The 27,037-nt window shown below is 43.8% G+C and overlaps 1 long non-coding RNA gene across 3 annotated transcripts in view; it reads right to left on the bottom strand.

Moving 5' to 3' along the window:
- Positions 1-27,037, bottom strand: part of LOC149870784 (uncharacterized) — a 96,869-nt gene that overhangs the window by 65,874 nt on the left and 3,958 nt on the right. For 2 of the 3 annotated variants that reach the window (XR_016440494.1, XR_016440492.1), the window contains one exon: positions 4,662-4,856. This is a non-coding gene — a long non-coding RNA (uncharacterized LOC149870784). Of the gene's footprint in view, positions 1-4,661; positions 4,857-15,964; positions 16,248-27,037 lie in introns of those variants that run through there. The other variant, XR_016440493.1, reaches the window with a different exon arrangement.

Below are 27,037 nucleotides of genomic sequence, written 5' to 3'. Positions count from 1 at the left end.
GTGCTGGCCCATCTAATCACGTTGTCACAGGGCAGAGATTTTGGGGAGAAACCAAGGTGGCTTTCTGCCACAGCCCTAACCTCCAGGATGTAAAACGGTTGGGTAGGGCCCTGATCCACCACTCCAACTGAATCTAGGCCACTGTGCAAACAAGAGTACTGGAGTGACAGGATTCAGTGGACAGCAACGAAGACTTGGTATCCTAGCTGTTACATCACTCCCCTGGGGGAGGCACGTCCTAGGTTTCTGTTTTTTTAAACAATGTCTGTCAAATGTAGAATGCATGAAGAATCCTGAAGGTAGGGACAAGACCCAAGACTTCTGTCAGGGAAGTGCTGTAACCACTGGGCTATGGAACCAGGCTATCTCTTACTTCTCCTTCTGGTCCAGTGATTCTTGCACTTTTGGTCACTCAGTGGCCCACTTCAATTTAAGGAGAGGATAGAGTCTTTATGCAACTTCATTTATATCCTGGAGGTTTGGGCAGTTTGCTGTGAAGTAGAAGCCAACAGAAGTGTCTTAAGTTCAGCCTGACTTCATTCCTGAAAGAGATGGGAGTTCAGACATACCCCTGTGTTCAGCATCTCCCATTAGCTACCTTTAGCTTTCTAGACTGTCCTTTGCAGGGGGACAAGGGCCTACCTTTCCCTGTTCTCCCCCTGGAGCACCTAGGAGCCTGTCTTTGACCACCTAAGCACCTAATTCCCACCAAAGCCCTGTCACAATCCTGTTCGGGGTCGGGAATATATATACTGAGAGCCTACCTAATGGTAATCAACAGAACTGAGTTCACTCCAATGCCGTGGTCCAGAGTGGTTCAGCTGGTTCACTGTTCTGAGGTACCTACATCTCCCCATTGAGTGTATAGGGATTCTAGACACCTGAACTTAGTTGAATTGCATTGCTCTCCTGTACAAAACAAAAAAGATCGCTCTAAAAAGAAAAACACACTTTATCTTCCGTGTCTGAAACAGATGTATAAGTGCATCAAAGGGAACTGTTCAGTGGAGTAGTTGCTAGGGGCTGAATCAAATAATAAGTAACTGAATAATACATTTGCTTAGCTGCACACAAAGTTGTTAACTTTCCTCTACTTTCAGAGCAGTTTTATATGTTGCCTTGAGACTCCTGTGCTATTTACAATTTACTCCATGCTGAATTATTTCATTTGCTCATTATTCTAAATGGAGCTTTCTGCATGTCTGTATTGCAGGTGAAGAAATCTAAATAAATTAAGCACATCTGCAAACAGAGTGGCTGCTGTATTTCAAATGAACAAATAGACAAATGGCATGAAAATGTTCTCGGCTTGCTGCTGTGTCAATGTGTCAAATCTCGCCAGGATTAACTTCAGCCCCTGGGTATCTGTTTATCTTTCTTCACAAACATTTATGATTTTCTGGCACTGGTTACCTAGCTCATACCGAGAAAGAGAGAGAGACTTTTATGTAAAGATGAGCTGAACAGATTGAGCAGGAAAGCCAGTGTTGTAATTCTGAACAATTGATATGTACAGCATCTTATCCACAAAGCCAGTTAATTTGAAACTTTTGACAAGGCAATTTAACTACATAAAATTGCTGATAGTGGTCAGCAGAGATTACAGGGGTTTATATATATATAGGGTGGGATTTTCAAAAGGACCTAAACTATTTAAGGCTGCAAGTCTCTCTAAAATCAATGTGACTTCTGATTTTAAATCACTTAGGATCCTGAATAACTTAGGAATTCTGGAAATTTTACCACTAAAAAGCAGTTTCAGGGGAGGCACAATACTGTAAATTCCATTATATTCTCCCATATTTATTTACAGGATTTCTATGGGTAAGATTTTCCTATTTGCCTGAATAATGGTGATAATATAATGAAAGTTAGGTGCCTACATTCATTTCACACTCTGGACAAACAATTTTAAAAGTGGCATTTAGGCTCCTAAATCACTTACGTGTTTTTGAAAAAAATTATTTCAGGTTGTGATTCAAATCTATAGGTTTTCTTGGAAGGGGAAGTCAATCAAAAACAAAACATATTTTTCCAGTTAAAGGGAATGTTATACTACATGTTAAAGATAGAAAAGCACTCCTCACATGGTAAGCTTTTGCTCCATAGAATGGAGCTCAGTGGTTGGTCATCCTTGGTGGTGCTTTGATGCTCTGATGATGAAAGGCAGCTATAGATTCTATTTAGTGTCCAGGCAAGATGGTCTATAATCGTCTTGCTTTACCATAGCAGCACAAGGCTGCCAGAGTGCGCTGATAACTCCAGCCCTTTTTCTTTTGCTTTCTTTTCCCACAGTCTCTTTTAGGGACAATACTAATGCAATATAGTTAGGGTCAGATCCTATTCTGGTTACTTAAGTTTATACAGATTTTCACAGATTTCATAGATTTCATAGACATTAGGGCTAGAAGGGACCTCGGGAGATTATCGAGTCCAGCCCCCTGCCCAAAGGGCAGGAAGTCAGCTGGGGTCATAGGATCCCAGCAAGATAAGCATCCAATTTACTCATTTACAGGTTCTTGTCCCTGACACAAGGGTTGCATCCACTTGAGCATGACATTTGTTTCCCTGGGGATAAGTAGCACCGGCACACTTTGTGCCTCTGTTAGTTGTCTCCAGGGAACAGCTGTGCCATGCACCCTCTGGTGAGGCAGGTTACCCCAGGTAGGGTAGGGGGGGTTGGGGCCAGAACTGGGCTGGTCCCAGCAGCCTTACTTGGGGTCCTGGGGGCCTCCAAGGGATGTAGCCATGGCAATCCTGCCACTCAGAGCTTGGCCAGCAGCTGGAATGTGGCTCTGGCTGGCCAAGCTCCAGTTTTGGGTGGCACATACTGCCCCTGGGATCTCACGGGATCAACCCCCTGCCCCTGCCCTCTTCCCCCACACTGCTATCTTGCAGCACATAGAACAGTTGAATGTTCAGTATGTAGCTCTGCAGACATGTGTGTAGTGTCATATACCATATGGCCATGCTTTTCTGGATATGGTTATGATGCTCCTCCTTGCTGCTTTATGTGGTCATGTTTATAATGTGATCGTGATATCACCTGGCCAGGATAGTGAGCTTGTCCTGCCTAATTACATGCTCCAAACCCCAAAACACATTGGTGAGACTGCTCTGGATCTTCCTTGTCTAGAGAAGAGATTATATTTGCTTTCTGCCAACTTCTTCCAGGTTTACAGCTTAGTGCTGTTCTTCAACCCCAGTAACTCGCAGCTGGCACTTGTGCCCACTAGACCCTGTTTTCAGTTGGTAAGACACCTCTGATTAAAAAAGGGCAAAGTTGCTTAATTTTGTTTTTGCAGGACCTCACTGCTTATTTTTGCAAAGCCAGAACCAGAAGCCATTAATACTGAGGTGCCATTTTAATCAGAAACATGATTTTTGGAAATGGGGGAGTAGTTAGAAAAGATATTGCTTTGGCCTATCAAAGGGATTGGCAACACTGTCCCCCACTTCCTGAGAAGCCAGGTGCCGGGTACCTGACCCCACTGCAGAAAGAGTAAGTTCACATAGTGCAGAGCAGCAGGCTGTATAGTAGAGAGGAATTCTATGGAGGGGATGGGTGGCACCATGAAACTTCTTGACACCAATATCCCACGCTGGATTAGACTTCCATGGGCCAGATTGGAGGTCTTGGCTACAGTTCATGGGCTGTAGGTTTCTGACTCCTGGCAAGGGACTCCTTCCTTCAGGTGACATGCTTTGCTGCTGCCTAGATAGGATCATTGTGATTTACTCTGCTTGAAATACAAATGATGCAGAACAAGGCTACCTCAGTTGCTAATAGGGGTTACCTGCTGAAACAACATGGGCACGACTATACGTGCACTTGAATGTGAAGTAGCTAGCACAACTGTTTGGGATTTTTTTTTCTTACCCATTAGAATTTTATAGGGGATCATACATTTGTATATGAGGCTAGAGATACTAAGGGACAGAAGCTTTTCTGTTAATAAAAAAATAGCCTTACATCTTCTCCTGGGGTTATGTCCACCACCTGAAACTTATTTCTCCTCTCCTTTCCTTCCTTTCTCTCATCACTGTTGGTGTCTGTACTAGTTTCTTTCTTTTCCGACTCAGTGGCAGATGTGACTCCTTCCCTCCTTTCTCTCTTTATATCATTCCCTATTAGTATTTATTGCATTATTGAAGTGCCCCAAGGTTTCATCCAAACTCAAGCCCCAACTGCATTGGCATTAGGTACTGTAGAAACACATACAGGAGACAGTTTTTACCCTAAAGAGCTTACTGTTTCATGACAGAAAAGGCTGGAGAGGTAACAAAGGCATCAAGAGGTGAAATAACTTCCCTGAAACCAGGTATCAGGAATAGAACATGTCTCACCTAAGAGGCATATCCCATCTGAATCTATGCCCCTGCCACTAAGCGTGCTATCACTCTTTTATAAAGTCATCCAAACCTACCTTTCCCTCCTGTCACCCTATGTCAAAGCCCTGATGAATACCATCTGTGGCTTCAGTGTCAAAATCCAACTGCTCAGGAACCTCTGCATCTTACTGATGCTGTGCCCACATATCCAGAACATTGTTGCAGAAGTTCTCCCTCTTTGCCATTGCACCTGCCAGGCCATATATTCCAAAGATAATTCCTCCCCTGCTTTCCTGTTTACTTCAGTGATTTCCAGCTCTTACTCTCACCTTCAGGATCCAAGCTGCCTTACAGGTTGCATTAGGGTTGCCAGTGCTCATCGTGAAAAAAGGAGTCCAGCCACACACACCACTCAGCAATGCTAGAGTAGTACTTCACGTTCCTTATGCACTTTGGGCCTGTGTGAATAATGGGGTAAAGCCCTCTGATCCTTATTTGGCTTCAGATCCCTCCCATGTTTTCATCTTGCAAAAGAAAGAAAAAAAATCAAATTAGTTTCTCTAATCAATCAAATTGGAGCTATCTAGTTTCTAACAGAAATCTGGCTTCTTTAAAACAGCATCTGTCTTATCAGGACTGCTATGCAAGTAGGCATGAAGAGGTCTGTGTTCTCCTAAATGTTTATGGTAAGCAAGTTATTTTCCTCCTAGAATTTACATGCAGTTACAGGGATATAAATCACTCAGCCTTTCTGGATGTGAACCAAAGGTTCAGAATTCATCTTGTGTAAAACAGATTAAAACAATTACAATTACCCCAGTCCTTCAGCAGCTTAATGACACTATCATAAAATAACATGACTTCAGGAGCTGGAGCTTTAAGAGAAAAAAAATTACCAAATAATCTAAGACTTCTTACAAAAAACATGAGAGTTACCATCACTGCAGGCTTGGAAGTGATGAAAGCCTATAGTGGTACCTTATTGGGCTTTTTGGCATTGGCAAATATTTCTGACAAGGGAAAGGGCTGTCAGAACATTAAAAGGTCAATGATATTGGCCTCATGGAGCCTGGAAGTCATGATGACTTTTCTGTGTCATTTTGAGAAACATTAGAAGAAGCTCTTGCCTCCAAAACAATTGTGTATATCTCTTCATATTCCCAGGTCCTACCTGCAGGGACACTTCCAAAGCATGGCCTCCATCACACATATCCTTTGCATGATTATTTTCATTTTGATAAGCATCTACTATTTCCAAGATTCGCCATAGGTCTGCCATGGAAATAACCTGCCACACAGACATCTAGGCTCGATTACCTGAACCAAAGTCATTTCAGAAAGGGTGCAAATTCATTGCACTACAGATAGAACACCAGGACATAAAAACATAAGAACTGCCATTTACCGGGTCAAACCAAAGGTCCATCAAGCCCGGTATCTTGTCTTACAGTGGCACAGAGCAAATACTGAGGAGAGGAGTAAATAGGGCATGTCCAAAATTTTCCACTCTAAGAAAATAATATGTCTTGCTTTATGGAACACTAAAGGTGGGATTTTCTTAAAGGGCCTGCTTCTCTTCCCACTGAAATCAATGGGAGTTTTTCACTGACTTAAGCAAGAGAAGTAAGACAGCATCAGCAATGCTGAAAAGCCCCACTCTAAAAGCAGTTTTAAAATACTGCTAGCTATAGTGGAGAATGGTTTCCCCTTTCTCTGAAATGCCCATCACTTGCCCAAGGAAAGACAAACTCATTCAGTATGGTAAAATCCATGTACCAGTCTGTTATAGACCTAATTACAAGAGTAGCAAATCCTATTTTTTTTCATCTTGGAAAATCACCTAAAAACTGTCTTGAAAATCATCACTTTCTTTATTCTCATAACAAGATAAGAGGCAATGTGCAGACAATATGCCATAGATTATTTTGCTAGGTGATAATGAAAAGCAAGATGTTCAGAAGATGTATTACTTAATTAAAAGAGAGTTTACTATATAAATCTTTTTTACACAATTTTACCTGAATGGTCCAATTTAGGAATTTATCATGCAAAAGTATTTAATTTCACAACTCTTCCCCCCCACCATGCTTTACCGTTTTTTAAGTTGGAGACTAATGCCCAATTAGAACATCTCACCATCCTGGAGAAATAGCCAATTAAAAGAAATCTTTAGTAGACAGGAACATGTCAAGTTGGAAATACTGCTGCTGCTGCTTGCTTTCTGGACTTTAAACCAAACTTTGACACCTGAACCATTTGTAGATTCTAGGAATAATTACAGTGCATTTGTAAAGGCTGGTATTGAATGCTTAGCAAAAGAAATGTGGAAAAGGTTTAGTATTCTCATTCACAAAGAGACCCTTCTTATTCTAGGCTAGATTCGTGAAATAATTCTGTCCAGAACTTTTTATGGGTTAGCTTTATTATTATAGAGTATTTCCCAGTTTGGAATTTCTTGCTCATCTTAGGTAGACAATTTCAATAGATTTAAAGGTATACAATTTTCTTATAAAGGATTTAAGCCAGAGCAAAACCAGCTTATTAAGTGAATATTGGCACAGCTGCATTTTAAAAAAAGACCTTAGAAACATGTGTGCACACATGTGTACACATCATTGTTTCTTTGCACCTGTGCCAAATGAAACCAAATATCCATACAGTTTAAGATGCTAATATCTACCAGGCCCATGAACAATCTAGCTGGCTTATTATTATTGTTACTTATTGTGTATTGCAGTAATGGACACAAATCCCAGCCGAGATCAGCCTCCATTGTGCTGTATCCCATGCATACATGGAATAAGTTGAAGTCCCTCACCTAAAAGGGTATACATGCTATGTTGGGAGCAGACAGAATGACATAGGAACAGAAGTACAGAGCAGAGAAATGATTTGCCCAGCTGGTCACAGGCCCAACAGGAACTTGGAGAGAACAGTCTTGAGGGCACAGCATTGGCAGAGGTATGCTCCATGCCAGCTAGATAGTACTTCATGCTTCATCTCCTAGTACTTGATGTAATCACCTTTTGACTGTTGCAGGTAGTGGTGACACTGGTGCTTGCCTAGATAGTTATTTTTTAATATCCCTGTTTCTGTGGGAGCTATTTCTGCTGCCCAGCTTCTGCTTTTCCCCTTTCAAAATGTAATTTAATCACTCCTAACTACCCCCATGTATCAAGTGATTCCTCTTTGTCACTGAGGCTACCACCCTCTTGTCAGAGATAGGCCTTCACTCCATAGGGCCAGAAGTGTCATTAAGACCACTAACAGATGTGAAAAAACAAAACAAAACAGCTCTTCACTGGAGGGGGCATTGCATCGTTCTGACCCAGCTCACCCAGTGTCTATATAGATTGTGCACTTCAGCAGGGTTTTTTGACACTTTTAATTGAATCAGCTTGTATCTAATAACTGACTGAATCTGTTATTAGATAAAAGCACCACAAAGCCCTGCTGAAGCATGTGATCTATACAGCTATTGGGCAAGCTGGGTCAAACTAATGCAATGCCTCTTATGGGCATGCACAGCGCTCAATGTGGCAGTGTACTGAGCTGACAGTAAAGCTGTTTTTTTTTCCAAGTCTGCAAGCAGCCTGAGTGACCCAGACAGCCAGAGGTTTATATGAATGATATGATGTCGCTTCTAATGTCAGATAAGTGCCCCTGGGTACCACACACTGGACACATCTACACGTATGCTTTACTGAAGATTTGACTAATTAGCTTTGCAGTAAAGTGTCACAGTCTACATGTGCTCCAGCATTAGGGTGCAGTAAATTAAGTAACTCTACCATAGGATAGTACTATCATGGACACTACTGTTTTATGGTGGAGTACTTTACTATGCTGAAACACACATGTAGACTCTAACCAGGTACATTAATTGTGCCCGGTCATTCCAGCTAGCTGGGGGCTTAGTCCACCACACCTCAAATTGTTGCTGTCCCAAGCACACATGTAGATGCTGCACTTGTTGGTGCATCCACTGGGAAGCAGGCATTGTTCTCTGGTGGTTCCCTTAAGCATAAGAAGTATGAGAAATAAAGAATATTTTACTAGCATTGCCTGGGCACAAGCTGGAGAATGCAGTGGGGATGGTACATGGGGCATGGGACCAACTGGGCAGGCTGCTAGTTCCTTGAGCCCACCTGGGCTTCTAGCACCCTGTGCACCAACCCCATCATCTTCTCCAGCTGCCAGCACACCCAGTGGCCCTCCTGCAGCTTCCCCATGCTACCCCAGGGGCAAGCCAGCACATTCTTGAGTGGCCTCAGACATCCTGCCAACCAGAGCGAGCTGACAGATTAATGCCCCCCCACTCCCCCGCAGCTGAAGGAGAGCTGGGCAGGCTCCACTGGAAATTTAAAAAAAAATGAATGGGCCCCTCGCTGCATCTGCCTTCAGTAGGCATCTGCAGCCACCAAGACAATAACCCACCATTTCAACTAAAAACTCACCATTTCAATTTAGGGGGTCTAGAATGAAACCCTAAGGACTAAACCCCCATCACGCCCGGGGACAGAAGTTAAACATAAACCAGTTTAAGTGATCAGAAATGGATTTAAACCTGAAACAGAACAGAAGCTCAGTGCACATAAACCAGTTTCAAAATGGCCAAAACTGGTTTAAGATAAACATGGTTGAATGTAGTATCAGACTTAACTGATTTGAGTCAAACCAGTTTATGAAAATTTTGTCCCAGATCCCTTCCTGGTTCAAGTTAAATCAGAGACCCCAGCATGCTTTTCAGCCCTAGGCTGTGCTGTCTGCTCCACCCCTCTGTCCCCTAGCTGGAGCAATGAGGTCTGGCTGACAAGGGGCTGGGGGGGAGGGGGGAGTCCACTCTATAGGGGCTGCAAACCATAGCGAGGGTCTGGGGTTGAAGAGGGGGATTAAACACCCCTTCCCCTGCTCAAACTTACTGCTGACTGCAACTGTGGACTACAAATCCCAAAGGCACCTGGTAGCAGGAAGAGAAAGTGATAAGAAACCCTGCAGAGTCCTGCTGCTGTAATTTTGTAAATCAAATCCCAGAGACCTTGAGGGCAGCAGGAAGAGGAAGTGAACACATAGCTCTTTGTTCTAGTGCCCTGCCCCCAGCTTCTGGCCTGAGCCACTGCAGACATGTGGCTGCATTTCCTAAATTAAAGGTAAATGTCTGTTTGCTTCTGTTTCAATTGAATATGTGCAGTTTAGACTAACCTGAAAAGACTGAATTGATTCAGCCTTAGGCTTTTTGACTGTCTGCACGGCCAGCCATGCTCCTGCCTCCTTCCTGTGGTGCCACAGAGGTAAGCCAGCCAATTCCCAGGTGGCCCCAGGTGTCCTGCTAGCTGTAGGAGCCTGATCAAGGCAGAAATGATGAGGGGCTTGATCTTTTTTGCTGCAGGACCTGCCTGCCTCCCGTAATCAAGGGGCAAGCTGAGTAATGGCCATAATATTCCAAGTTGCAATGTTGCAAACTAAACTACATTGGGATAGTTTAGTTTGCAATAGTGTAAACTCATGTTAACCCCCCAAAACTCATGTACATATCATGTGTGATGCCATTAAGCCACACACAGGGAAATTTTTGTCATGTGCACATTGTGACATCATTGCATGTACAAGTGCCTTTACATTTCATTGTCATCTTAAGTTATGGTGAAAAATCAAGTCACTGTTCCCAAGACCAGGAGTAGGCATGAGTATAGCTTTTTCACTGTAATGTGTGCCGAGCATGGCATGCGAGGCAAATTTGCTCGGCACACCACGGCCAGCCCTGGGTCTGGGTAGCTGCTGCCAGCAATGGAGCTTGGGCTGCTCCCAGCAGGGCCTTCAGCGTCCCAGCTGCCTGCTGGGAGCAGCCCAGGCTCCCGCTTGCCAGCCGCTACCAAGAGCCGGGGTTGGTTGCAGCCAGAAGGCTCCAAACAGCTGTACTGGGCTCCGGCATTAGCTCCGTACTGGCATGTGCACCCATGCGTCAGAGTGGGCGGTGGGGGAGGGGGTGCAGAGCATGCATCAGTATGGAGCTGGAGTCCGGCACAGCTGTTTGGAGCCTCCCAGCTGCAGCCAGCCCTGGCTCCGTGTAGCTGCTGCCAGCTGGGAGCCCGGGCTGCTCCCAGCAGGCAGCTGGGATGTTGCAAGCCCTGCTGGGAGCAGCTCAGGCTCCAGCAGCTACTAAGAGCTGGGGTAGCTGCTGAAAGCCACAGAGCCTGGGCTGGGGGCACAAGCAGGGCATCCTGCCATGTACCCTTTTGCCTCATTTTGTTTTTCTGGCATGATGGCACTCCAGCACCTTCCAGGGTAGACATTTTGGTGTTTTTCGGCACTGTGGCCAAAAAATGTTGCCTACCCCTGCTATACACCATTCTGCCAGTTGTCTTAATGAAGTATCCTCTAGTGGTTACTGTTGCTCTCTGCCAGCAACAGGCTGGATCTCCTCTTGGCTGCCTGTCATCTGACCTTTCCTTTGCACATTGCTCTCAGAAGCTGCTTTTCCAATTCACAGGCTGCCTTACTCTCTTTACGTACAGCTTTCTGAGGTGAGGTTGTCTCATCCTTTGCCTATTCTCAATGAGCCCCATACTGTTTAGCAGACAAGCTAGAAAACACACCACCCAAGATCCTTTACCTCCTGCTCACTGTGGTGGAGGGAAGAAAAGGTTTGCTGCAATACTTAATAGTGTTTATCTTTTGAAGGGCTTGAATGCTTCTACAGATTTCTGCAGCCTGTGGGGGTAGATCCAGCTTCTAACTTTGAAGCCATTGAAGAATCTTTCTAAACTTTTGCAAGGAACAGGAGTGCTCTGTGGAAGTTATAGAGAGGTGGCTGTTTTTTTCAGCAGCATCCAAAGTAATTTTACAGTGTATAGTAGCTGTTGAAGAACTTGTGGATGAGGGTGAGGTGCTCTTGGTCACCTACAAACTCAATTATATAAAATCTTAATTGCTTGGGAAAAAATATGAGAGAGCCATCTTTACAACTGAAAAAGTCTGAGTTAATTAGCATCCTCAGCTCTCCAGGAAAGGAATGCAAGCCTTGACTCAGATGGTAAATTCAATTCTCTTTTAGTTATTAGGGCTCATTATTTATCCTGTAAAGGAGGCTGCATTGCATAATGGAAACAGGCAGTTATACACATACCTTTTTGTCCCGTAACATGCCAGAGAGCTGCTGCTTCAGAGCAGTCTCGATTAATTGAGTCACTCCACATGCAAGCTGATTCAAAAGACCTAGCTCTGTTTCCAGCTCTGCCACTGGGGGGCTTAGTGACCTTATGTAGGCCACTTCATTTTTCTGTTTTCCAGTGTATATCTAGGGTGCATTCTAGTTATCATTATTTCCCACTAAAATAGACCAAAAGTCAGGTCATATTCTAATGCATAATGCAATTGCAGCAGTTCATTTCTTGTACTGCCAAGGGAGCCATAATGTGGGCTGAGAAGCACTTATCACTTCTCATTCAGTTAGCAGCATTCCCTTCTAGGCACTGAAATAGCACCTTAACTGAGGTAAAGGTCCTTATTGCATTGTCCAAGTGAGACATTAAAATCTAAAAGGGACTTAAATAGTCCTGATTGGAGCAGTTACTCTCTTTTTCAGTGTCAGGTTTAAATCATTAAAGATTTTTTTGAACCTGCAAATTGAAGAGGTTTTTTAGATGAGTGGTTGGGTTTACAAAAGTGCTCTCATCAGCTTTCAGTAAGAACAATAGGGAAGGACTCCCCCAGTGAGAACAAAGGGAATGGCTGGATACTGAGCACTTGAAAATCCAACTGTAAAACTTTAGACCTATGTATTTTATCAAGGGGGTTGTCTGAAAGTTTGAGTAGAAAGACTTGCATCTAGGCAGCCATTTATACCTTTGGGCATGAGTGATTTAATTTCTGCCCAGGTGTTCAGGCCTGGGTATGTGGAGAAACAGATGGTTGTGCATAGGGCTCCACTACGTTCAGCTCTCAGATGTTTGGCTCTTTGAATTTATTCCCTAGACACAGCAGCAATTGGCAAATACTCTTAGGATGTCCTGATTGAACATTTAAAGGTTCAGCCATGCCTTTAACTTAGCTATGGGATGATTTTGTCTTTCACTGGAGAACTTGAGTGACCAGTTCTCAGCTATCATGAAGTAAAATCTTGGAGGAATCTTTTCTCTTCAAGTATGCAGATTAATTTGCCACTTGCTAATGACTACTTTAGCAGTATTGCATTTATACCTGTTACTTTCAGCCTCACTCCTTCACTCGCATCATTTTTTCTTCTTCTTTATATTCTCGTCTTCTTTGGCAGGGTTAAGTCTCTGCATTCTTTCTGACAAAGCCCAATTTTCAGCTTCTCTTAGTCTCTGTCTGCTTCTAGGAATCTCTCTTCAGACAAGTTTCTTGAGCTGACTTTTCAAAAAGTAAATCTTTTCTTCTTTCAATCGACTTTCCCACAAACACTATCTTATGCCAAACTAAAGAGGCCTTTTCAACACTTTTTTTTTCCTGTGAGAGAGTCAGTGATGGCCTTAGTTGGAAAACAGTCAACTTTCTCTACTTAAATGATGCCTAGTATCATAGGCTGCTTGCAGATGTGGAAAAAAACCTCTGGCACTTTACTTTAAACTCAGCGCGCTCCCCTGTCAAGCCCAGCATATGTGCGGAAGAGGCATTGTGTTAGTTGGACCCACCTTTCCCAATGTCTGTATAGACTGGGCACATTAGTGGGATTTTGACACTTTTATCTGTCAGCTAATAGATAAATCAGCTATTAGATAAAAGTGCCAAAAATCCCCACTGAAGTGTCTAATCTATACAGACGCTGCAGAACTGGGTTGAAGTAATGCACTACTGCTTCATGTGCAGCACATTTTTGGTTTGTTTTTTTTTTACATGTCTGTCAGTGCCCATAATGTCTGAACACTTCTTAGGCAGGGTGATGACATCCCTATGAGAGAGCGGGGTTGCTGGCAATAATTTTCCTATTCAAGGATAATCTTTACCACAGTTCAATGATGGGTCTTGAGGTGACTTAAGAGTCCAATCCCTGAGCCACAGATCTGCCTGCAGAAGTTGCAGGTCTTTCTGCATGTGAGAGTAAGCTGTAGGTTAGAATTTATTTATTTTCCTTCCTCCATTCTCTCTTCTCTGCTTCAAAGGCATAATGCTTTTACCGTGAAACAGGCTGCTACTTAGCTGAGACTGCAGCACCACTGGAATTGGTTGACAGCCAGCTCCTCCCAGCTCCTGATGTTGGCATCTACTTGCTTGAGGTATGCCATCAATATGTCCTTGTAGCATTTCCTCTGGCTACCATGAGATCTTAAGCCATTACTAAGCTGGGGGTAGAGCACTTGTATTTGGGAGTCATGAGTTGGGTATCTGAACACAATGTCCAGTCCAGCAAAGTTGGTGCTTGAATATCACCAACTCAATGCTGGCATAGCTGAGGCATAAAGGAGGAAAGCATTTGCTAACAGACAAGAAATCTGTGGCACAACAATGAATTCAATTAGAGTCTCCTGAGGACACATGGGGAAGTCTAAGTCCAGCAGTAAAGGACAACAACAAGGAATATTTAAAGTATATTGGAAACAAAAAAATTGGCACAATAGTACTGCTACCTGAAAATGGCAGAATTGTCATGAATAGTACAAAGAAAGCAGCAGAATTCAATAACTATTTTATATGTTTTGTATTTCAGACAAAAGAGAGGTAATTAGCTGCATTATTTTAAAGGCAGGCAGAAGGCAGGGTCGAAATTTACCTTATAGATTAACTAAATAAGAGAAAAGCTTTCATGAGCCTGAGTTCACTTAATCAAACACTGTGACAGGATATACATAGAGCATGAGAAAAAACCATTTCAAGTGGTCATATCCTATGAAGATGAAATATTTCTATTTTAATGGGAACTCAGAAAGTTGTTAAACAGCAGCTGCTAAAGGGGAAATTTTAAAATTAGTACATCCAGTAGAGTTGGATTCCAACATTTTAAAAGAGCTGGCTGAGGAGCTTTCTGTATACCCAATGATGATTTTCAATACATCTTAGATTTATGGGAAAGTTTGAAAGTTCAAAACAGAGGAAGAAAGCTAATGTTGTGCTAACATTTAAGATGGGTAAATGTAATGATCAAAATAAATATAGGCATATAGTCTGGCATCAGTCCCAGGGAAAAATAATGGAATAGCTGATATACAACTCTCTTAACAAGTAATTAAAGATGGATAATATAACCAATGCCTATCAGCACAGGATTATAGAAAATAGATCTTGTCAAATGAATTTGGTGGGTTTTTTTAATGAGGTTATAAGTGTGGTTGTTAAAGGTGATACAGCAGGCTTCTGTAAAGCATTTGGCATACTGATTAAGGTTTAACATAGTACAAACTCAACATAGCACACATTAAATTAATGAAAAAATAGCATACTGATAGATTTCAAAATGTAATTGGGGAATCATCCTTGTGTTACTAACAGAAGCCCTTGGGGATTGGTTTTTGACCTGATGTTTCCTAAGGGCCTTGTTACACTTTATACTGTGAGCTGCACAAATGTTGATTGGTATTAGTGCTACTTGAGTTTGGAGTAGTTACATGTTCAGGCAGGCAGGTGCATGGAGAACTAAAAGTTCCCCTTTCCTAGCATTCTTCTGGCCGGGATAGAGTAAATCGACAAATTCTCCCCCTCAGGGGCTTTCCTGCCATGCCTTGGATGCTGAGAGAATAAAGAGAGATGTTAAACCCTGAAGGATCATGCAATTGATCACCCTGCTCTTAAACAAAATGAAAATTGGTTTTATTTAGTTTCCCAGTTACAAACATGGCTGCAGCCATTTTTCTCACAGCACGGGAATCCACTTCTCCTTTTTTTCCAATACCATAAGAGGTTATATTCTGACCTCTCCTCCTGTTTCTCCTTTTGTTCACAGGCCTTTGCTGTCTATCCCAGTCCTCCTCTGAACTACCTGCTTCCGACTCACTAGGTAAATGCCTGACACTCATTTCTCTGTGAGCGCAAGGATTGTGCTAAGGTTCATCTTATCCAGCGTGAGAGGCTCCGTTGCTCTTGCTTTGAGTCTCAGCTGTGCTCAGTGGTGCTGGCCTCTCTTTCCTCCTCTGCTTCTTCATGTGCCCCCAGGGGCAATCTGCCACCCCAAAGTTCTCCCCTTTTGTAGCCCCCCTAGAATCTAATCTACTGTGCCCATGTCCCCAGTGTGAAACAAGGCACAGCTGTGCCTCATACCACCATCTGTGCCCTTTCTGTGACCTGGCTCCTGCCCTCCTACTTGGGGAAGAAGCCTAGCTAAGGAACAGGGTCGAATATCACCCTGTTACAATCCTCCACCAGCTCAGGAGCAGGTACAGTGGGAAGACACCAGCTCACTGCCCCCCAGTGTTTCTAGCTAAGTCCAACTTCCCACATAGCTGTTTCCTACAGTCCCAACTAGAATGAAGCAGGAATGGCTGGGACAGCAGTGGACAGGTCTTCTCAACCTCTTCCTAAGGCCAGAGGCAAAAGTAGAGATAATAGAGGGGGAACAGGAAGGCAGGGGACCCGCAGCTGAGCAGGAAGAGGAAGGGAAGGGATCTTGATGGGGGAAGGAGGAGCAGGGTGGGGTGGGGCGGGGCGGAGTGGCGGGGGCAGAAGGGATAGGGGTTCTTACCTGATTCAGGGACTTAAGTCCTTAGTTTCTGCTCCTGTGGCGTGATGTGCGGACTGGGAGGGTATATGACTGGGAGCAGGGCTTCAGCAACCACAGCAGTACTGCTCACTGCTCCTATACTCTCCTTTTTAAAATCCTGGATTTGCCATGAACAAACTCAGTTTCAGTTCTGGGCCACAAAGCACAAATACTGTGCAAAGCTTATTTTTTTTAGAATAATCATATGGCAATCTTCTATGCCTACAAAACTGTGCATTTTTTTTAAATACTACCCAGAGGGGTCCATTTCCTCCAGTTTTTAATTTAAAAAAAAAAAAAATCTTAAGTGCTTTACTGGGCAGTATAGTTATTATAATGCTTGAAAACTCACAAGCTGTAAGGGACATATTCACATATGCCAGCTGCTGGCTTGAACTGCTCAGTGCAACTGTAGTAACGAGGTCCAATAATGTGCACATTGATGAGAAAACTGTAGTGCAAACAGAAGTGCAGCAGCCCTTTTTACTTGGAATTCTTCAGAAACACAAAGCTGAAAGTGCCTCTTTTGCTTTGACATTATCTAAAGGCTCAATCTACAATATGCTGATTCTATCATAATACAGAAAATTGGTTAATTCCCTCTGGAAATTTACAATAAAAATAATTCTCCACCTTGAACTGCTCTTGCTTTTTCCTTTGATTGGATGATGCTATCTCCTTTTTTCTTAAGCGAGGGACAAAGAAAACATTTCATAGTGGAGCACATACATTTCTATAAAATCTACACATTTTATGTGCATACTTTACACTGCGTCTATAAATATTGACATCTGAAAATAATTAGAGTTGGGCCCTGTTCCAATTCCAAGCTGCCAATACCTGGACAGACCATTCTTGTCTGAAAATGTCTAGTAAAATTATTTTGAATTCCACTCCCTCATGCCAGAACTGTGGTTCCTTTTCTGGCCTTTTCATTCCCCAGAGTGCAATGCTCAGAAAGAGGACTTGACTGTAATTCCAGGAGTGAGATCATAATATTGGCTCTGATTTCAGTATCCCTCTCATATCTGCACCTAGGGGGCATTATTAACTAAAGTGACCCACCACTGCGCTCTATATGCCTAGCTAGGAAGAAGGTTCCTGATAGCACAGGGAAGACCCAATTACTGAAAACTGAAGCTAGTTAAATTCTGATTAGAAAAGATATATTTATTAAAGGAAAGGTGAGACAATTTACTAAGGAGTGTGTGGTTGATTCCCTAGGTCAAGACATGATGTCTTTCTGAAAGAGATAAGATAACTTCAATAGTGGATTGGGGCATGTTGCAGAAACTACTGTCTGCAGTGCGATGGTATGAAAGAGGTCAGAATGTACCTTAAAATCAATGAGTCTGTGAACTTCCCAGATTTCAGCACACCTGATGGTAACAGTCATCTAAAAGTCATGTAGGTGACAATATATCCATTAACAGTGCACCAACAATTCCCTACATCTACTATATTTTATTTGCCCCACCTCAGAGAGAGGGAAAAGTTGTAAAATGATTGCATCCTCCCCGTTTTAGATAGGTAGGGGCAGAAACACCCCATGGTGAAACTTGTTGCTTAAATATATGTTAAACTTTTGGGAGTTGTGACACAAGCTAGAAAGACCACAGCAAAAACAGTCAACAGTAGGACTGGGCAAAAGTTCAGTACCCAATTCGATTTGGAGGAGATTTGGCCTGATTTGATGCCTGAATCTCTGAATCTGAACTGAGTCGGGAGACCCATTAAAAGGTCCAAATCAGATTGGCAGCCTCAAAATTGATTCAGAGAGATTCAGTGCTGATTCAGAGATCCAGCCATAGACTATACAGGCAGCAGTCCTCGATGATACTGGACACAGCTGCCTCCAGCAGGTAGGTCTGTTGTGGTGGGCGGGGGGGGGGCATGGGGGGCAGATCATTGCCCCCACAATAAGGGAGGGATTGGGGCTGGCGCTGGGGCACTTTGCTCAGCTGGGGCGGGGAGGGGTTTCCCACCACTGTGTGCCGCCGCATGTCTCTGGTCCAGGAGCTACTATTTTGGTGATTCCTCTGGCAGTTCCTGCCACTGGTCTGAGAAGGCATGGGAGTGGGCATGTGCCCCCAGATCTGCATGGGGTGGGCTGGGCCAGGCTGCGCTTTGGGAGGCTAGCTCCAGCTGCCCATTGCCAGAGCACAGCCCTGGCTCCACCCACACCACAGAGCACAGCCCAACAGTGGGGGCTTGCCACCCAGAACACAGCACTGGCTCCACCTGCCCTGCAGAGACCAGTGGCGGGGGGGGGGGGCTATGCAGGGGGGCTGCAGCCACCTTAAAATTCCCCAAGGTCCCTGCTGCTGGCCCATCCCCGATCTGGGTGCACACGCCCATCCCGATGCCCTACCAATGCTCGCCAAGCCGGGGCATGGTGGGGCAAAGCTGCGGTTTGTCCAGGAGGTACAGGGAGCCTGGTAAGTCTGTTATGGTGGGTGGAGGGAGGAGAGAAGAGGCATGGGGGTGCAGCACAGCTGCACTGTCCCGCACCTCCTCACCCCAGCTGGGTGAGTGGCAGGAGGGCATAGCCCCTGATCCCAGTGCCTTCAACCACCCATCTGGAGTGCAGCCCGGTCCAGCCCACCCCACGCAGATCCAGAGGCACATGCCTGGTCCCATGGCCTCTTGGACTGGCAGGAAGAGTCACCGGAGGAGCCACCGGAACAACAACTCCCGGACTGGCAGTGCACAGTGGTGGGAGTCCCCCACCCCTCCACCCCGGTTTTGCAGCTTCTCAGAGCTCCAGCTCCAATCCCTCCCTTGCTGTGGGGCATTGATCTGTGCCTCCCTGCCCCTTCCCTCCCCCCTTTGCCCACCACAACAGACTTACCAGCTAGAGGCAGTTGTGTCCAGCACCAATGCAGGCTGCTGCCTGTAGAGTCTATGGCCAAATCTCCACTAAATCTGCAGATCTGAATTGGCTGAATCAAATCAGGACTGTGATCCAAGTCACTGAATCAAATCACTGTCCCTCTGAATTGGCCAAATCCAAATCCAGAGCAAACACTTGATGCTAACCACAAGCCTAGTCAACAGGTCAACAAGTCTTGACTTGAACTAGTATGCAGTAAGGGCTAGATGCAGAAGAAGAGTCCCTTCTGGAAGTGACCTTGTAGGTGTTACCTTCTTGGTTGTTGTTGTTCTCCAGAGAACATACTTGGAAATGGTGGAACAGCTTCACAGCTGGTGTAAATGCCTGCAACTCCACTGAAGTCAATGAAGTACGAATCTGGCTCAGCACTGGACACCATTGTGTCACACAATGCTTACAGGCTGATGCAAGGAAAACCATTATGGAATACTTTTCATGAAGATTTATTACTACAGGAAATTAGTTCTGGAGGCTGAGAGCAAAATTATCTGGACTGTAACTCTGAATGTAGTGATGTGCACTGGGATGTACTGGCACCACATAGCTTCAGAAAATATTGTTTTGTCATTTAGCTTGGTTTCTAAGCGCTTTGCAGGACTTGCAAGAATTGCACCACACAAGGATGCTTTTGTTGCAATTGTAAGAACTGTGATTCTTGGAAAGTTGATTTCTTCTGAGAATTTGAAACATTATTCTATTAATACTCTAGTCATTTATTTAATTTTCAGTAAAACAGATTTTTGCAAAGCCCAAAGGAAGTTGCTCTTCTGAATTTTTTTTTGCCACTTTATGAGCAATTAGTTTTCTTTGCCTCCAGAGGAACAATTGTTGTTGCTGATTGTCCTCATTATTAATGCGACTAAATAATAAAACACTGACTTTATGTTAGCATACATAAAAATAACAGGCCAGACAAAGACCATGCTTGTCAAAGTAAGGCATGCAATTAGTCTGGCTGTCAATTTTATGCAAGCTTTATAAATGTGTGGGGAAGCGCTGTGTTTGTGCCTGGAGTGCGCGCACGCACACACACATGCAGAAGGAACTGAGACTAAGACTAATGATGTCTAGTCTCATTGTTCTAGGTCATCCATTCCTAATTGCAATATAGTCCATAGTATTCTGTCACCCTCCCAGAAAGGAAGGGTAGCTCATTTCCACTAGGAGAGAAAAGGTCAGAATTGTATTCCCATACTTCTGTTCTGTGCTTTGGATCCTTCCCTTGTAAAATGGGGCTGAAAGTTCCTACCTTCTATCTTGGTGAACTTAGGTTTTAGTTCAATTCATGATAGGATGTGCTTGAAACATTAGGCTAGTCACCTCCCCTGTCTGTGCCTTTGTTGTCTTGTCTATGCAAGGGAGATTAATATTAGAGGTTGGCAACATTTTTTTTTGGATGGGCAGTAAATTCACCAAAAATAGACTGAAAGTGCTTACAAAACTAAGTCAAATTGAATAATTACTTCCAGCTGAAAAATACGGATCAAATTTTGGAAATGTTGAGTTGTTACATTTTGACATTTTCATTGAGAAATGTTTCATTTGCAAAATACTGGAACATGCCATGTAGCATTTGAAATGAAAGTTTTAACTTTTCATTTTGAAACAGCATTTTTTATTTAAAAAACACTACAAATGTTTTTTAAATGGAAAAAAAATAGGAGAAAGGTTTTGGAAATGGTTAATCTATCCCCTAGTGAAAAAATGCTTTGGGGAAATAAAACATTTTGGGATCACCATAAATTAACTTTTTAGTTTTCTATCTATCTATCTAGTAAAAAAACCCCCAACCCTGAACCAATTTGTCTCTATTTTTTTTCCTTCAGTCACTGAACTAAAAAAATCCATTATTCATCCAGCTTGAGCAAAGATGCTTAACTCCTTTATAAAGCATTCTGTGAGATATATATAAAAGATACTCTAGGAGGTAGATATTATAATCTGTAAAGTGCTTTCTGATCCTCAGGTGTAAGGTGCTACAGGCATGCATATTTTGTTACAAATCTAATTGAGTGATGGTGAGCAATTCAGCTGAAGTCCTATTATTTCATTCATGTAATACCATTTAGGCATTATAGGGGTAATCAACTACAACATTATCTACCATATGTGTGTATAATGAGATGCTCTTTACAAATAGCTTGGTCCTTAATTCTGCATTCTTATTGTGTCAGGATTTTATATTAAAAATGATATTTCAATTTTTATATTCGAATCTTAAAACAACTAATTTTTGGAGGTTGATTTTTTTTCTTTCTGTTTAGGCAGCATTAAAAAAAACCCTTCAGAACTTGACCTCCCTGTCAAATGAATCAAAAGCAACTCCACTGAAGTCAATATGGTGACCTATGTTCAAATAAGGGCAGAAGCAGCACGGTTAATTTATGTATTAAGGTGATCCTTCCCAACTACACAATAGTTCAATGACAGCTTTTAATGAAAGTACATATAGTGCATTATTTTTGTTAGTCAGTCCTAGGTGGTGTTTTAAGGACAGAATTTGTTAAATTGGAAACACTTGGGGCCAGTTCTTAATCATGCTCAGAGGCATTCATCTGAGGTATAGGTAGAATTCAAGTGCCTAATTCCCAAAAACTTATTCAGATTGGTCCTGCTCCAGTACTTACAAAGCCACTTAGGCTGTAGAATTATTAGTTGCCTCTGTTTGGCCTTCATATTTCCCTGAGGTGATTAGACTTGTGTGTATGCTCAGAAATAATCCAGATTAAACTCCCCAGGTGCTAATTCCTGCCTAGACTCTGATGCAATCCACACAGATGTCAGGAAGCACCTAGAATCCATTTGTGTCCCTGATCTGTTAGGCTTCTGCAAAGCATGCTATATACCTGATCAAATCTGAATGCGTTGAACTGAATACAAAGTACAGCATCAGCCATTGTTCTTGCTTGGGAATATTGCCCAGCCCTTGTATAACAGCCTAGTGTTTAGTGTTGGTGGTGACCACATTTTAAATAATAGTCTAGTGGTTACAGTGTTTTTTCAGGAAATGAAAAATCTGGGTCTTAAGTGATGCTTAGCCTGAGAGTACTCAATTTACATCTTCCACTAACCACCACCAGAGTGCCTTAACCGCTAAACTATATAATAATTCTGGTGGAGGAAACTTCTATTTCTCCTGTTGATGCTAGGTCACAGGGCAGCCAGAAATATAAAACTTAGTGGGCCAGAAAAAGAACGAATGAGAGAGAGCCTAATTCTACCCCCCAGTGATGAGGTCAGCCCCTGGGAAGGGATACATACAATTGTGTTCCCATTCTTGGAGCACTTGATGCATTTTCCATAAAGCAGTCCTTGGACAGAAAACAGAAATTTGCCTGGCAGCAAGGATTAGAACATAGGACTGCTCCTTCAAAGGAAACACCCATCTTATAGGGCTACAAAGTCAATTCACTTGCTTTCCTCCTGGGCCTGTGATTCTTAATTTTCCAGTGGCCCAGCGTCAAAAGAAAATTTGGGAGGTGCTTCCACCTAGATTATTCTATGGCCTTCTGGTTAGGGCACCTTCCTAAGAAGTGGGATATGTGTTATTGAACCCCTTGCATGCTGAAGAGAGACAACATGCCAGGGCTCCCATTTCTTGTGTAAATGATCTAACCGCTGGTGACTGGGATAAAGGTGTGTGATATCATCACCACCCCTAGCCACACAGCATAATGAGACTAGCTGTGTGTGCTACACGTTGTACTGAATTCAACACACTCCATATGCACTAAGCTTCCTGGCCAAGTTGGTACCTTCCCTTCGGGGCCTTTGAATCCCAGGACAAGGGCAGTGGGATAGGTGTAGTCCCATGCAGCAAGCTGAACTCATAAGTGTGTTTGTGCAAGTTCAGAGACATGGCATATGGCCCCCAAACAAGATTTTCCCTCAGAATAGAAAGAGCACTATATTTCTCTTTTTTTCTTGAGGATGCTATAAAGTAGGGTTTGGCAGTTATTTGGGCTGGAGGGCCTCTTAGGGAGTTTTGGTGAGCTGTTGCAGGTGACATCAGCATCACCATTTCTGATGACTCGGGTACCCTAGATCTGAGGGGAAGCAGGAGGTCAGACACACCCTATAGCCTAGTATTTCCTATTTCATAACTGTAGATGCCTTCCTGCTGAGAATTAGGGCTCTGGGCTATCCTCTGGAGCTTGCTAACTGTCCCCATTGTATCTATTTGGAGCGTAGGTGCCTAACTCTATCAAATAGAATTATCTTCTTGGGGCAGGGCACCTACTATTTCAGTATCACAACACCTAAAGAGAGCCACCTTCAAAAATAATTTGGATTTGTTACTTATCCAGCATTCTAGATCATGCATGGCCTTCCTTTGGAGTAGTAACATAACTGGGGGGAGTAGGCAGGGCACCAGCCCGAGGTACCAACTTTGTGGGGGCACCAGAATACCTCCACCCTCCCTTCCTCAGGAATCTTTGCTATGGTAGAAGCAGACCTGCACTGCCTGACCATAGGAGCCAGGCAGAGCAGTCCCATACCCAGTACTGTATTTGGGGGTAGGGCACGATGTGAGCAGAATGCTGCTCCCCAACTGGGGAGTCTTTGCCACAGCAGACACAACCCTGCACCCAACAGCTTATCTAGGGGAAGGAGGTGGAGTAAAAGGGACACCAGGGGCATCTCCCAAGTAATCCATGCTCCAGGACAGCTGTTGCCTGAGCCAGTGCTGCTACAGAAGGAGCAGCAGCAGTGGTGGTGGCAGTGACAGCAGCAGCAGTAGCAGCAGCCGCAACAGCTGTCTTCAGTGTGCAGACAGGAAGGTCAGGTAAGACTTCTCTTCCCCTCCCACACCACTCTACAGTCATGTGCATACCACACTCCCTCTCTTCTCCCTCCTCTCCTCCCTTTCCCCACCCTGGGCAGTAAAATCAGCTTTCTGCACCTCTGTGTTGGAGTTCCTACATCTTGTTGTTACTCTCATGTTTTCATGCTTGCTTTATAGCAAGGGAGGGGAAAATACAGCCTGTGGGACAGATCAGATCTGGCTCACCAAGGGATTTTATCTAGCCTGTGGCAGGTTCCTCACCCGTGCCCAGCCCAGGTGCGGGGAGGGTAGCCCAGGCTGTGGTCCATGTGGCCAGTCCCACTGCACCCAGGTGCACAGCGGGGCTGGGGTGGCATGGCACCTGGACTCCACTTCTTGGCATCCCCAGTGGTAACAGCTCCTTCTGGCTGCTGCTGTCGATGTTGCTGCCACCACTGGACCTGACCCTGCTGCCTGGGCTCTCCAGTCCATCTGCCCTACACTCGCTGCTGGGGGTGCTGGATGGAATGGGTGGGGAGGTCTCCATGGAGACCATCATGGACCTCAGAGGGCAGGGGATGTTCAACTGGGTGGATAGGATGGGGCCATGGGTGGGCTGGGAGTTGTGTCTGGGAGCAGGATGGGAAGGCAGGAAGTGGTATCCAGGAGTAGGATGGGCAAGCAGGGCCGGGGCTGGGGTAACAAGGTCCCTTCTAGTCCTAATGTCTATAAAATCTATGAAATGGCATGAGTCCATGAACAATAGAGGAGAAACAAGGAAGCTCAACTTCAGATTCATGAGAGAGCTTCCAAACTTCGGAATAAATTACCTTGTAATTCCACTCTTAAATTGCCCATGGGGAAATTTTGGACTCACTGAACATCTCTATATGAGATACCCTACTATGCAGCAGACTAATTTGTTGTGCAGCAAAGTGTCACTGTCTACACATGTGTGGCAAGTTAGGCTCAGTAGACTAATTTATTGCACTACTGAATAGTCCTGTCAGGCACGAGTGGTATCCAGCAATGCAATAAATTACTGTGCCTAAATGAATGTGCAGATGGTGACAGCAGGATTAGTTTATTCTGGCTTAAATTGAGCTGCAGTATATTCAGGCACATTAATTACACATGTAGATGCACCCACTGATCCTTAAAAGTGTACCTTGGAGTGACATGGCTGGATTCAGCCAGCTCAGAGTTCTTAATATAATTATTTGTCAAAGGGAAGGAGCCACACAGTAACTAGAAATTTGAAAGTGTTGATAATGAATCACACACCACTGTTCATGACATATCACCCCTCCCTCAAACCTATATGGAATATCCTCAAAAAACTGCAACCCATACTAGAAGGAGATCCAGTTCTTAAAGAGATCTTCTCAGAACCACCCATCCTAGCCTTCAAACAAGCACTGAACCTTGCTAATCTCATCACCAGAGGCAAACTCCCTACAGCCCAAAACCCACTGAATGGATCCAGACCATGCCAAGACAAGAAATGTAAAATCTGTCAACATATCTCCACCCCTACCCCACAATTACTACACCCCACAACAGAACCGTCAGCATTCCTGGATCTTACAGCTGCATCTCCAGAAATGTAATATATCTCATCTAATGCAGAAAATGCCCTGATGGAAAATATGTATGAGAGACCAAACAATAACTATGCCCCAGAATGAATGCGCACCAGAAATCTATTAAAGATAAGAATACCCAATTACCTGTGGGGACACATTTCTTGCAAGAAAAACACTCTCTCCCCAATCTCTTGCTTCTAATCCTCAAAGGGAATTTACAAAACACTTTTCATAGACAAGTCTATGAACTTCACTTCATCAACCTCCTGGATACCAAAAATCATGGACTAAATATAGATATTTGATTGATAACACATTACAACCTCGTTTACATCTTAGTCACCAATACCTTTCCACTATTTACCAGCCACATTCATTCCCCTCCTCCCACCTCCAGCCTGCCTTACCCACTGACTCCTCTATTTACATCTTCACTGACTGGCTTTCTCGCATGTATACCAGCCTCTGATGTCTTTACTATTCATTCCATCCAGGAAGAGCACACACCAACTGCAGATGCTTCCTCAGCCTAACAGAGGGTATTTAAACCCTAAAGCTTGCTAAGGAGAATTTTTCCAACTATCTGAGTTGGTCTAATAAAAGATATCAGATTTACCCAAAGAACCTTGTCTGCCTAAGTCCTTAGACCAACGTGGCTACAACCTGCACCCCTGATAATGATTTGTGGATTTTAAGGCCAGAAGGGACCATTATGATCACCTTGTATGACCTCCTGCATACTGCAGGTTATAGAACCTCTGCCAATAATTATTCCACTAGCTGGCAAGTTGTGGTACAACTGCAAAACCAGTCACAGCCCCTGGCATAGCTGCTCCTATAGTCAGTACAATATGAAAAGTATCTTCATGGTTTTGGTTTTCATTACAAATTCAATTTTCTTTCCCAAGTTTCTTAAGTTTTGAGAAGATTGGACTTCCATATTAAGAGTACCTGACAGTAACATTTTAAAACTTATTCCATTTTGAAGTCCTAAGCCAAAGCCTATTGAGTTTGTAAGTTTCCTTAGGCATGTATTCACTTGTATTTTACAGGAAATGATACAAAATAAACACACAAAAATATATTTATGCAAAACATTCTTTAGCAAAGCTCAAAGCTCCTGGCCAGGGCCAACTGGTACAGCTGGAGAAGGCTCTGCATTTAGGAGTATTCCCCTAAGGGCTGTGGTTGGGACTGGTTAACAGGACCTGGGAGCACCCGCAGATGGGGTGAGGGATTAGGGAAGGTCCAGGGAGAAAACCATATTGGGCCTTCTTGGGGACTGATTAGGGGGTTGTGAGAGGCATTCCCTGTAAGGCAATCTACAAAAAGCAAACTTGCCAAAAATCAACTTGCAAAAACTGCATCCAGAGCAGCTGAGACTCCAGAGCAGCAAGTTGCAAGACAAGAAACAAACAAAGCAGCAACAGCTACATCCAGAGCAACTGAGACTCCTGCACAGCAGGTTACAAGATGAGAAACAAACAGAGCAGCAATGGCTGCATCCAGAGCAACTGAAACTCTGCACAGCAAGTTGCAAACAGAGCAGCAATGGCTGCAGCCAGGAACTGGTCCTTGAGGGAAAAAGCAAACTCTGCATTCTTCTACAATCCAGCCTTGAATTATGGTTCTGATCCATTAGTTGCCATTGGCTCAGTGGCAACTTCTTGCAGCCACTGCCTTGCAATTAGATGGAAAGGAGAAGCTCTAGGGATATGCTGCAACAGTGCCAAGGTTCAACTGCCCCAAATGAATGATCTTCCTGAGCCCCTTCATACGTTGTTGACAGGCAACACTCCAGATGCATGTCA

This window comes from Crocodylus siamensis, chromosome 2 (assembly GCF_052110815.1).
Source record: "Crocodylus siamensis isolate JL-2025a chromosome 2, ASM5211081v1, whole genome shotgun sequence".
Classification (NCBI taxonomy): Eukaryota; Metazoa; Chordata; order Crocodylia; family Crocodylidae; genus Crocodylus; species Crocodylus siamensis.
This window is presented reverse-complemented; position numbering and strand designations above follow the sequence as displayed.